We start from the raw sequence: 8,689 nt of genomic DNA, 5'->3' as shown, positions 1-8,689 counted from the left end.
GCCCATGAACTAATCACAGGGTGACAGCTCACCGACAACAATACGAGGAGGAGCACCCTCTAGTACTGTTTGTCACTATTAGCCGCTGCCTACTCACCAACCCTTACGATGGGACGTGCGCAGCCTACAGTTGGTGGAACAGTGCGTAGCCGGCAGTAAAGGAACAGTATACAGCCGACCTTATTACTGTTGGCCGTAACCTATCCACCAACCAGCATGGCCTGTGCGTAGTCCACTGTTGGTAGAACAGGAATACTATTCAGCCGGCTGTACCTGCTTGGAAACCTACCTTCGGCTATAAATACTCCAACACCTTGGAATGGTAAGGACATCATCTGATATCTCAATCTTATCTAGCAATCTCTTAATATACACTTATATTCAGAGCAATCTAGTCTGATTCTCACGCCGGAGGGTGATCACAAGGAGGAACCCCCCCCCCTTCTCAGTGACGAGCTTACGGTGTCTGTTTTGCAGGTCCCCTGAAGAACAACCTTCTCTGCTGGACCTCATTCTCGTGGGAAACATTACTTAACCCCCAGATTATCTATAATCTGCCCGTGGGTTCACCTAGTGTTTCTTCATTGGCGACTGCAAAGTCATACACGTCAAGCGAAGTGAAAACAAATCTGCGGATGCGTTAAGCAAGCTTGCATCATTAGCCTTCACCCACTTAGGAAAGGATATCCGCATTGAACTCCTCGAGACACCTTCGGTCCCGCACAAGGAAATTTGTGTCATCCAAACCGGCACGGAAACGTGGATGACACCAATAATAAAATACCTTGCGGCAGGTACACTACCGGAGTCCAAAACACAGGCAAGAAAACTACGCTGTAAAGCACTGAATTATCAACTGATCGATGACATCCTTTACAGACGTAACTTTCTTGGCCCACTCTTAAGATGCGTGGACAACCAAGATGCTGACTACCTCCTAAGGGAAGTACACGAAGGCATCTGTGGAGTACACGCAGGTCCCCGCGCTGTTGTAGCTAAGCTAAACAACGCGGGATACTTTTGGCCGGGGATGCATACGGATGCACTGGCATACATCAGAAAATGCAGGTCTTGCCAGCTTTACGCACCCAACACGCACCGCCCGAAGAATGAACTTGTTCCAGTCACTTCTTCATGGCCATTTCAGAAGTGGGCCATCGATGTGACAGGCCCATTTCCTACAGCAGCAGGAAATGTTCAGTTCCTAGTGGTAGCCATCGACTACTTCACCAAGTGGATAGAAGCAAAACCTTTAGCCCAAACAACCGCGAAACATATCAAAAAATTTATTTGGGAATTCATTATTTGTCGTTTTGGACTTCCACAGAATTTGGTGAGCGATAACGGCACCAACTTTGCTGACAAGAAGCTACAACAGTGGCTGAAAGAACTTCAAATCACCCACACCTTTACCTCAGTGGCACACCCGCAAGGTAATGGTGAGTTGGAAAGAGCAAATAAGAACATCCACGCCTGCACAAAGAAAAGTGTTAAATGATATTAAGCTATGAAGATAAAAGCTAAAGGAAATTTGTACTTACGGGTTTTCTTGAGCCTGAAAGTACGGACGGGCGGGGATGAACCCGATGGAGCCGGCCTCTTCACGCCGGTCACCGTTGTCACCCTGGGCTCTTCGGTGACAGTTGTCACAGCCTCCGGAATGGTGATCTTGTCACCACCGGGATTCCCCGCCACCTCTTCGCTCTCGGTCTCCGAGTCAGACCGAGGCGCTGGATCGGCTGTGGAGGCCACCTTCTCCTTCCCCTTCCCGCCGGCAGCCTTCTTCTTCCGCACCAACGGAGGACCATCTGCGGATTCCTCATCAGAACATACGATTAGAGGAATTCCAGCAGAGGTTTCAACATTGAGGGGTCGAGGGTCGAATAGGGCCTTACCTGGCCGACGGGCGCTAAGGATCTCATGGCCTAGCGGATAGACCTCCACGAACCGATCCGCCGTTTGTTCTAGGATGGGCAACTCGTTCTCATCTAGAGCGCGAGTACCCATCCGTGCGGGACCGTCAGCCTCCCGCGGGTTCAGGAGCGACTGCAAGTCGTTCCCCTCTGAAATAAACAGGAAAGAAGTTAGAAGAAATTCAAAATCAACAAAAGGAAAAAAGGCATACCGTAAGGAACAGAGTTCGAACCGTATTCGAGGACGATCGGAATCTTGCGCGCATCAGCCTCCTTCCACACCCGGCTCATCCCCAGCATCACCATCCCGGACTCCGCAAACCGGTAAACCGGAGATTGGACCCGAGATATCTTCGCAAACCATTCCGCCTCCTGGTAGCTGGAGGCGTGAAGGCTGGGAAGTGCTTGCCCGTTCTTGAATTTCATGGCAATGGGGATGGCGCGAGCGGATATGAAAAAGAACTCCCGCTTCCACGAGCGAAGACTGCGCTCGGTCGCGCAGATCTTTAAACCCTTAATCCGGGTTGTCAACGTGTACCACCCCTGGATGCACCTCCAAGTGTAGAAGGTCATCAGGCGGTCAACATAGGGCTCAATGCCCAGTATCCGGCACACCCACTCAAAGTGGCGAATCTTAGCGATCGCCATGGGGTGCAACTCGGTCAAATGAACACCGTGCCTCTCAAGGACACGGTAAACAAACTTTGTCAATGGGAACCTAAGATTCCCATAGACAAAGAATGCAGCATAAACCCCGACCTTGCCTCTGGGGGCATCGTACACCGTCTGCTGGGGTTCAGGAAACTCAGGCTCGAGAGACACGAGCATGAACTTCCTGACGACGTACCGATACAGGTCGCCAGGCAGAGCACACTGGCACTCGCCAGCAGTACTCTTATCATCAGCCGTAGATTCGAGATCACGAGACATCTAGTAAAAGAAGAAGAAAACGATTTCGGGAGAATGCTTGCCTGAAAAGGTTAGTATTCGCCGGAAATCGCAAAGAAGATGAAGAGAAGAGTGAAAGTGTGGATTACAAAGAACCATCTCCCCCTTTATATACTAATCGCAATTAATGCGATGAAATTAATGCGGAAGAGAGAGAAAACGAAGGTGCAATGAAACTATGACACGTGGCAAAAAGCAAGCTGGCAACAGCTGTTGACAGGACGCATACCATTAATTTCGCGGCCACGCGCCCGAAAAATCGCGCCCACGCGCCTGAAAAAGCGTCTGGAATGACCATGTACTGTCACGTCACCATAACTTCCTGCACGTCCTGACACAGTCAGAAGAAACCGTCGCACGACGTTTCAGAGGTTTGGACTGTTCTTATCCTTTCACCAACTCTTCGAATTTCAAAATTCAAAATTCAAAAAGATTCAAACGTAAGCGGGAAAATACCCCTTACCTTGGCAACCAAGTAACCGTAAGACGGATGCGGGTACAGTGTTAAGGCAAAACCCTTCACGTACCTAGCACCCGCAGGGAATTGAAGCCAAGAATAACTTGGCAACCAAGTAACCGTTAGACGGATGCGGGTACAGTGTCAAGGCAAAACCCTTCACATACTTAGCACCCGCAGGGAATTGACGCCAGGAATACCTTGGAAGTAAAGTAACCGTAAGACGAGTGCGGGTACAGTGTCAAGGCAAAACCCTTCACGTACTCAGCACTCTGCAGGGAATTCAAACCAAGAAGGATCTTCTGGGCCATGCTTGCGGAAAAGGGAATAACATCCCCGCACGACGGGAACGTCGAGAACTATATTGTTTGAAACTCCAAGATGGAATTGGTGGTTTTAGCATAATTGATCACTATGTTGAAAACTACCAAGACCCCATGGAGAATCCACACAAGTGGGACTCAACGCTCCTGACGTGCGAGGAGGTTACAAACTTACCCGCTTCACACCCAAAGATCAAGCAGAAAAGTCGGGAATTTCTGCGTGACATCAGGAAAACCGCGGGATGAATCACCACGGAAAACCGAAAAACTAAACCCTTTTCAAAACCCCTTGCTAAGTCCAAAAGTTCACCTCACTTATTAATAATTCATGAGAAGAACATTGGACTGGGGGGACTTGAAGAGGTAGGTCCCAGCAGAGCCCAGTTGGACCCGCAAGACTCACCTTGAACAGGGACGTCTGCGCAATGACCAACTGCTCCAGCAGGACCCACCATGCTCAAAGAACCTTACGCGCAGTACGCCAGCTGTACCCGCAGGGAAAGCCTCCCAGTGGTGAAGTACTCCGCCTGTTCCCGCAGCTGCGGATACAAGCCATCAGGGAAGGCTACCCTCACTAACAGCAAGGCTACACGCACAAGGCATTCGTTACTTCAGTAGTCACATGAAGGAATGAGCAAGGCGGGAATACTCCCGCCTAAATGAGCCAGTCCGTATGCTTCTGGAAGGTCTTTCGTACTATACCTACTAAGGTATGGGCGGAACAGACAATTTGACCAGAGCAGCCCATGAACTAATCACAGGGTGACAGCTCACCGACAACAATACGAGGAGGAGCACCCTCTAGTACTGTTTGTCACTATTAGCCGCTGCCTACTCACCAACCCTTACGATGGGACGTGCGCAGCCTACAGTTGGTGGAACAGTGCGTAGCCGGCAGTAAAGGAACAGTATACAGCCGACCTTATTACTGTTGGCCGTAACCTATCCACCAACCAGCATGGCCTGTGCGTAGTCCACTGTTGGTAGAACAGGAATACTATTCAGCCGGCTGTACCTGCTTGGAAACCTACCTTCGGCTATAAATACTCCAACACCTTGGAATGGTAAGGACATCATCTGATATCTCAATCTTATCTAGCAATCTCTTAATATACACTTATATTCAGAGCAATCTAGTCTGATTCTCACGCCGGAGGGTGGTCACAAGGAGGAACCCCCCCCCCCTTCTCAGTGACGAGCTTACGGTGTCTGTTTTGCAGGTCCCCTGAAGAACAACCTTCTCTGCTGGACCTCATTCTCGTGGGAAACATTACTTAACCCCCAGATTATCTATAGTCTGCCCGTGGGTTCACCTAGTGTTTCTTCATCTACTTATATATATAATTACTCTACTTGATTCTCACAATTAGCACGTTAATTTCATTTGTACGTTAACTTTCCCCTATATTATGTTTTTATATTTCCAACAATAATGTTTTACACGTATTTGTTTTCAAAACTGAATAAGATCGTCTAATTGGCCTGCCAGTCGGCTAAATTTTCTTAAACTAGACGCTTATTGTTGGGCAAGTTGAATTGGCAAACCGAATTAAATGGTTAGATCGAGTTTTATTTTATTTTTTACTTTTTTCAATATCAAAATCTCACATATTAATTCAATTAACTCTTGGTTCATCGGTTCTATCATAAATTGTTTATTTATTCAATTCTTCATATTTTGCTAATATTTCAAGGCCCAGCAAATTTCATATTTTTGTTTTAGTCTACGATATATGAAACCACACCTTTATTCAAAAGAACCCCCTCCCGGGGGGGGGGGGGGGGGGGGGGGGTAAAGCATTCTATCTTATGATACAAAACATCAATTTTGTATAGAAAATCTCCAATTTTGATGAAATACAAAACATTCATTTCAAGATTGTAAAAGTCGTTAGGCGGTCGACTGGGGAGTCGCGAGTACTCGGGAGTAGTCCGATTATTCAGAAAATACCTAGGGAGTACTCGGTCGAGGCGGGGAGTACTCGATCTAGGCGGGGAGTAATCGGGAAGTACTTGGCCGCCTAGTCGGGAGTTTTACAACATTGATTCATTTATATGATCATCAAATAAATATATGCAACTTAACACTCATATATAAAGGATTTGTTACCGTAACTAATACTAACATTATAGCATTATTCATATCACCCTCTTGACTAGTGGACATCGATGAGCCCCCCCCCCCCCCTCCCCCCCCCCCCCTAATTGACAACTTACCATTCGTGCTCTAGTGGAGGACGGGGATGGAGATCATTTAGCGCCTAAAACCAACAGGTTTCAATACCTTGATGATAGATAATTTTATAACCACCGGTGTGTGAAGCCACATAGAGCTTATTTGGAATCTGACACATCCTCATAAACATATACTAACTTGGACGTGAGAGTGTCTCCTTGCCTCCTTAGACATTGTTGTACGTGCCCCCTTCTTTTTAACACTTTTCTCTTTTGTCTCTACATCGAAGTATAGAACCTAAATCAATTCAGAATGATGTATAGAGTCTTGTGGTGGTCTTGAATCATGAGATGAGTGGAACACGTATAAAGTAATTCGTGGATTTGGGAGGTATGCATGGGGACGTACTTGGCTGCAAGCTATGGATCTTTATGAAGCAAGTAGAAGACTAGCTATGATATCAATGAAGTCCAGAGTATTCCCAACATTGTAATGTACATAAGCAAAATACATAAATATAAAATGCGTTAAAAGTTCAAGAATAAATAAATTAACATTAACTTTTCATAATGCTTATTATGCATGACTGCATGAGGGCCTATAAGACTATTCTTTATGATAGGGTCATGACCCCCCTCCACAGTGCCACGTTATCGCCGATAGAAAATAGGACTTCGTAGCCCTTCTCCATAGCGTCCCGCTATGGTTTAAAGCCTCTTGGGTACCCCAATATACACATACACACACACACACACATATATATATATATGAGAGAGAGATGGAGAGAACGACGCCCATTGTCCCTTCAACGCCCCCACCCACCACGCTCCTCGAGGTGTGCACCGCCCTCCGCGCTCCAAAGGATGCCCATAGCGACCTGTCTAAGTTAGCAAGTAAGAAAAATATCGGGACACAAAAATAGCGTGTAGCGGTTTGTGTGGATATTAACAAATCCACCCTGTGTCCACTCATTAGGATCCAACTAAGAAATGTTCTTTAGTAAGCTTTTTTTTTTTTTCCTATAACGTAGAGGTCATTGTGTACAATATTCTCTATAACTTGGTAGAGATCACCACAATATCTGGCTCCCTTACTGAAATATGGAAAGGGTGACCATTAACTTCTCAAAGTGATTTAAGTGTTTGTATAATCAATGAAAGTACTTTAGAAGCTAACTTGATAATGTGCGAGGTTAATTGAGTTTTTTTTTAAATGAAAAATTATTAGAAACACGACTAGCAAGAAACTAGTCGGGGTAATACCTTTATACTAACAAATAGGGGTAAAATCTTTTTTTAGTTAAAAAAAAGGTAAAGACACGGACTTATAGTCGTTAGTCGTTGTCTAATGGTCTCCAATGGGCCTGTAGGTTGTAGGGGCAAGGGTTTCTGACGTTGTAAGTCAGTTCTTAATCAGTCCGGTGTCCAACCCAAAATGCACAAGCCGCCCGAAAAACGGCTAGGTTCGGTTCCACAACGGTTTCGAGTTTGAAAAGGGTTTCTTTTCCTAGAGGTATCCTCTCAAATGGGCTTGATTTGGGCTCTTATTGCGAGTTCAAACATTTTAGGCCTGTCTAAGAGACGGAATGCTATTGGGCTCCCACTCTTCACCACTATCAATCCTAGTCCAGCTTGATTACGTTGAAGATGCCATGGACTCATTGTGCGAGAAAATCTTGAAGATTTTTACTCAAATTCAGTTTAATTATATTTTAAATAGATAAATTAGTGAAAAAGTTTTAAGCCAGAAATCATGACTTTAATAACCTTTCTCTTAGGTCATGGAGTATACTTTAACCCTCTTAACTCCATATAAGCACAACATCATTCATTTTTCTCTCTCACTCCATCTCACCCAAAGGAAATTGTTTAATCCATAATTAATAACAAATCAATACATAATTGATACATATTGTTCCTTTGAACCCATAGAAAGCATAATTTATGGGCCTTTTTAACAAACTTAACACTAGTGGGGAGTGGTCTAATGCACATTTAAAGTGTCATGTCATCTTAACATAACTTATGTCAAACTTTAGAGTATACTTCATAGCTTTACAATATTTTTTTAGTTGTACTAATATCTTTAAACTTCGCATTTAAAACTTTCTATTATCATCATCATCGTTTGCCATTACATACAGAAATTCTAAAAGTTTGGGCTGTACTTTTTCTTAGATACTTCCTTTAGCTAGATTTATTTATTAATTTTTTTTTATCTTTTGAAGAGAAAGCTTGGAGGAACGTGTATAAGAGCATTTCCATCCTACTCTTTATTCCTAAGCTAAAAATTACATTAAAACTTACTATATTTTTTTCTCTATTTCAATTAAATAATACTCTTTTATACCTTTTTCACTAACTTTTCTCTTTCCCTCACTCACAACCACTTTCAAAAAATATTAAAAAATTATAGGAGGTGAACAGTAATTTTTCAAATATACAGAAAAATCACTGTTTTTTCTAAAATATAAAAATTCTTCACTTACAACACCCAAAATCACTCTCTAAATTATAAAAACACCTCTCACATAAAATGAGGGGTTGGATGACAATGCTCTAAGGCTTCGTTTGGTTTGGTTCATTTCATTTACAACCCTATTTAGAATGTCTCTATACTGAGCCCGGCCTATGGAGTGCCTTTAATACAATGTTGAAAAGAAGATGGCATCTAGGACATCACGCATTTTTCTGTTTCGAAGTTTTGATTTATTACGATATATCCGGCGTCAAAGTTTTGACACCGTGTCAGGGTTATCAAACATCTCTGTTGATCAAGTGATTATATAACCTAATAAGGCCGTATTCTTACTTTTAAAAAAAATATTTATATATTTTTTAAATATTATAAATTGATTTAAATTTTGTTTAAC

This window comes from Bidens hawaiensis, unplaced genomic scaffold, assembly GCF_021521415.1.
Source record: "Bidens hawaiensis isolate Kalapana, Puna unplaced genomic scaffold, B.hawaiensis_p1.1 tig00002977_1, whole genome shotgun sequence".
Lineage (NCBI taxonomy): Eukaryota > Viridiplantae > Streptophyta > Magnoliopsida > Asterales > Asteraceae > Bidens > Bidens hawaiensis.
Note: the sequence above shows the minus strand (reverse complement) of the source record.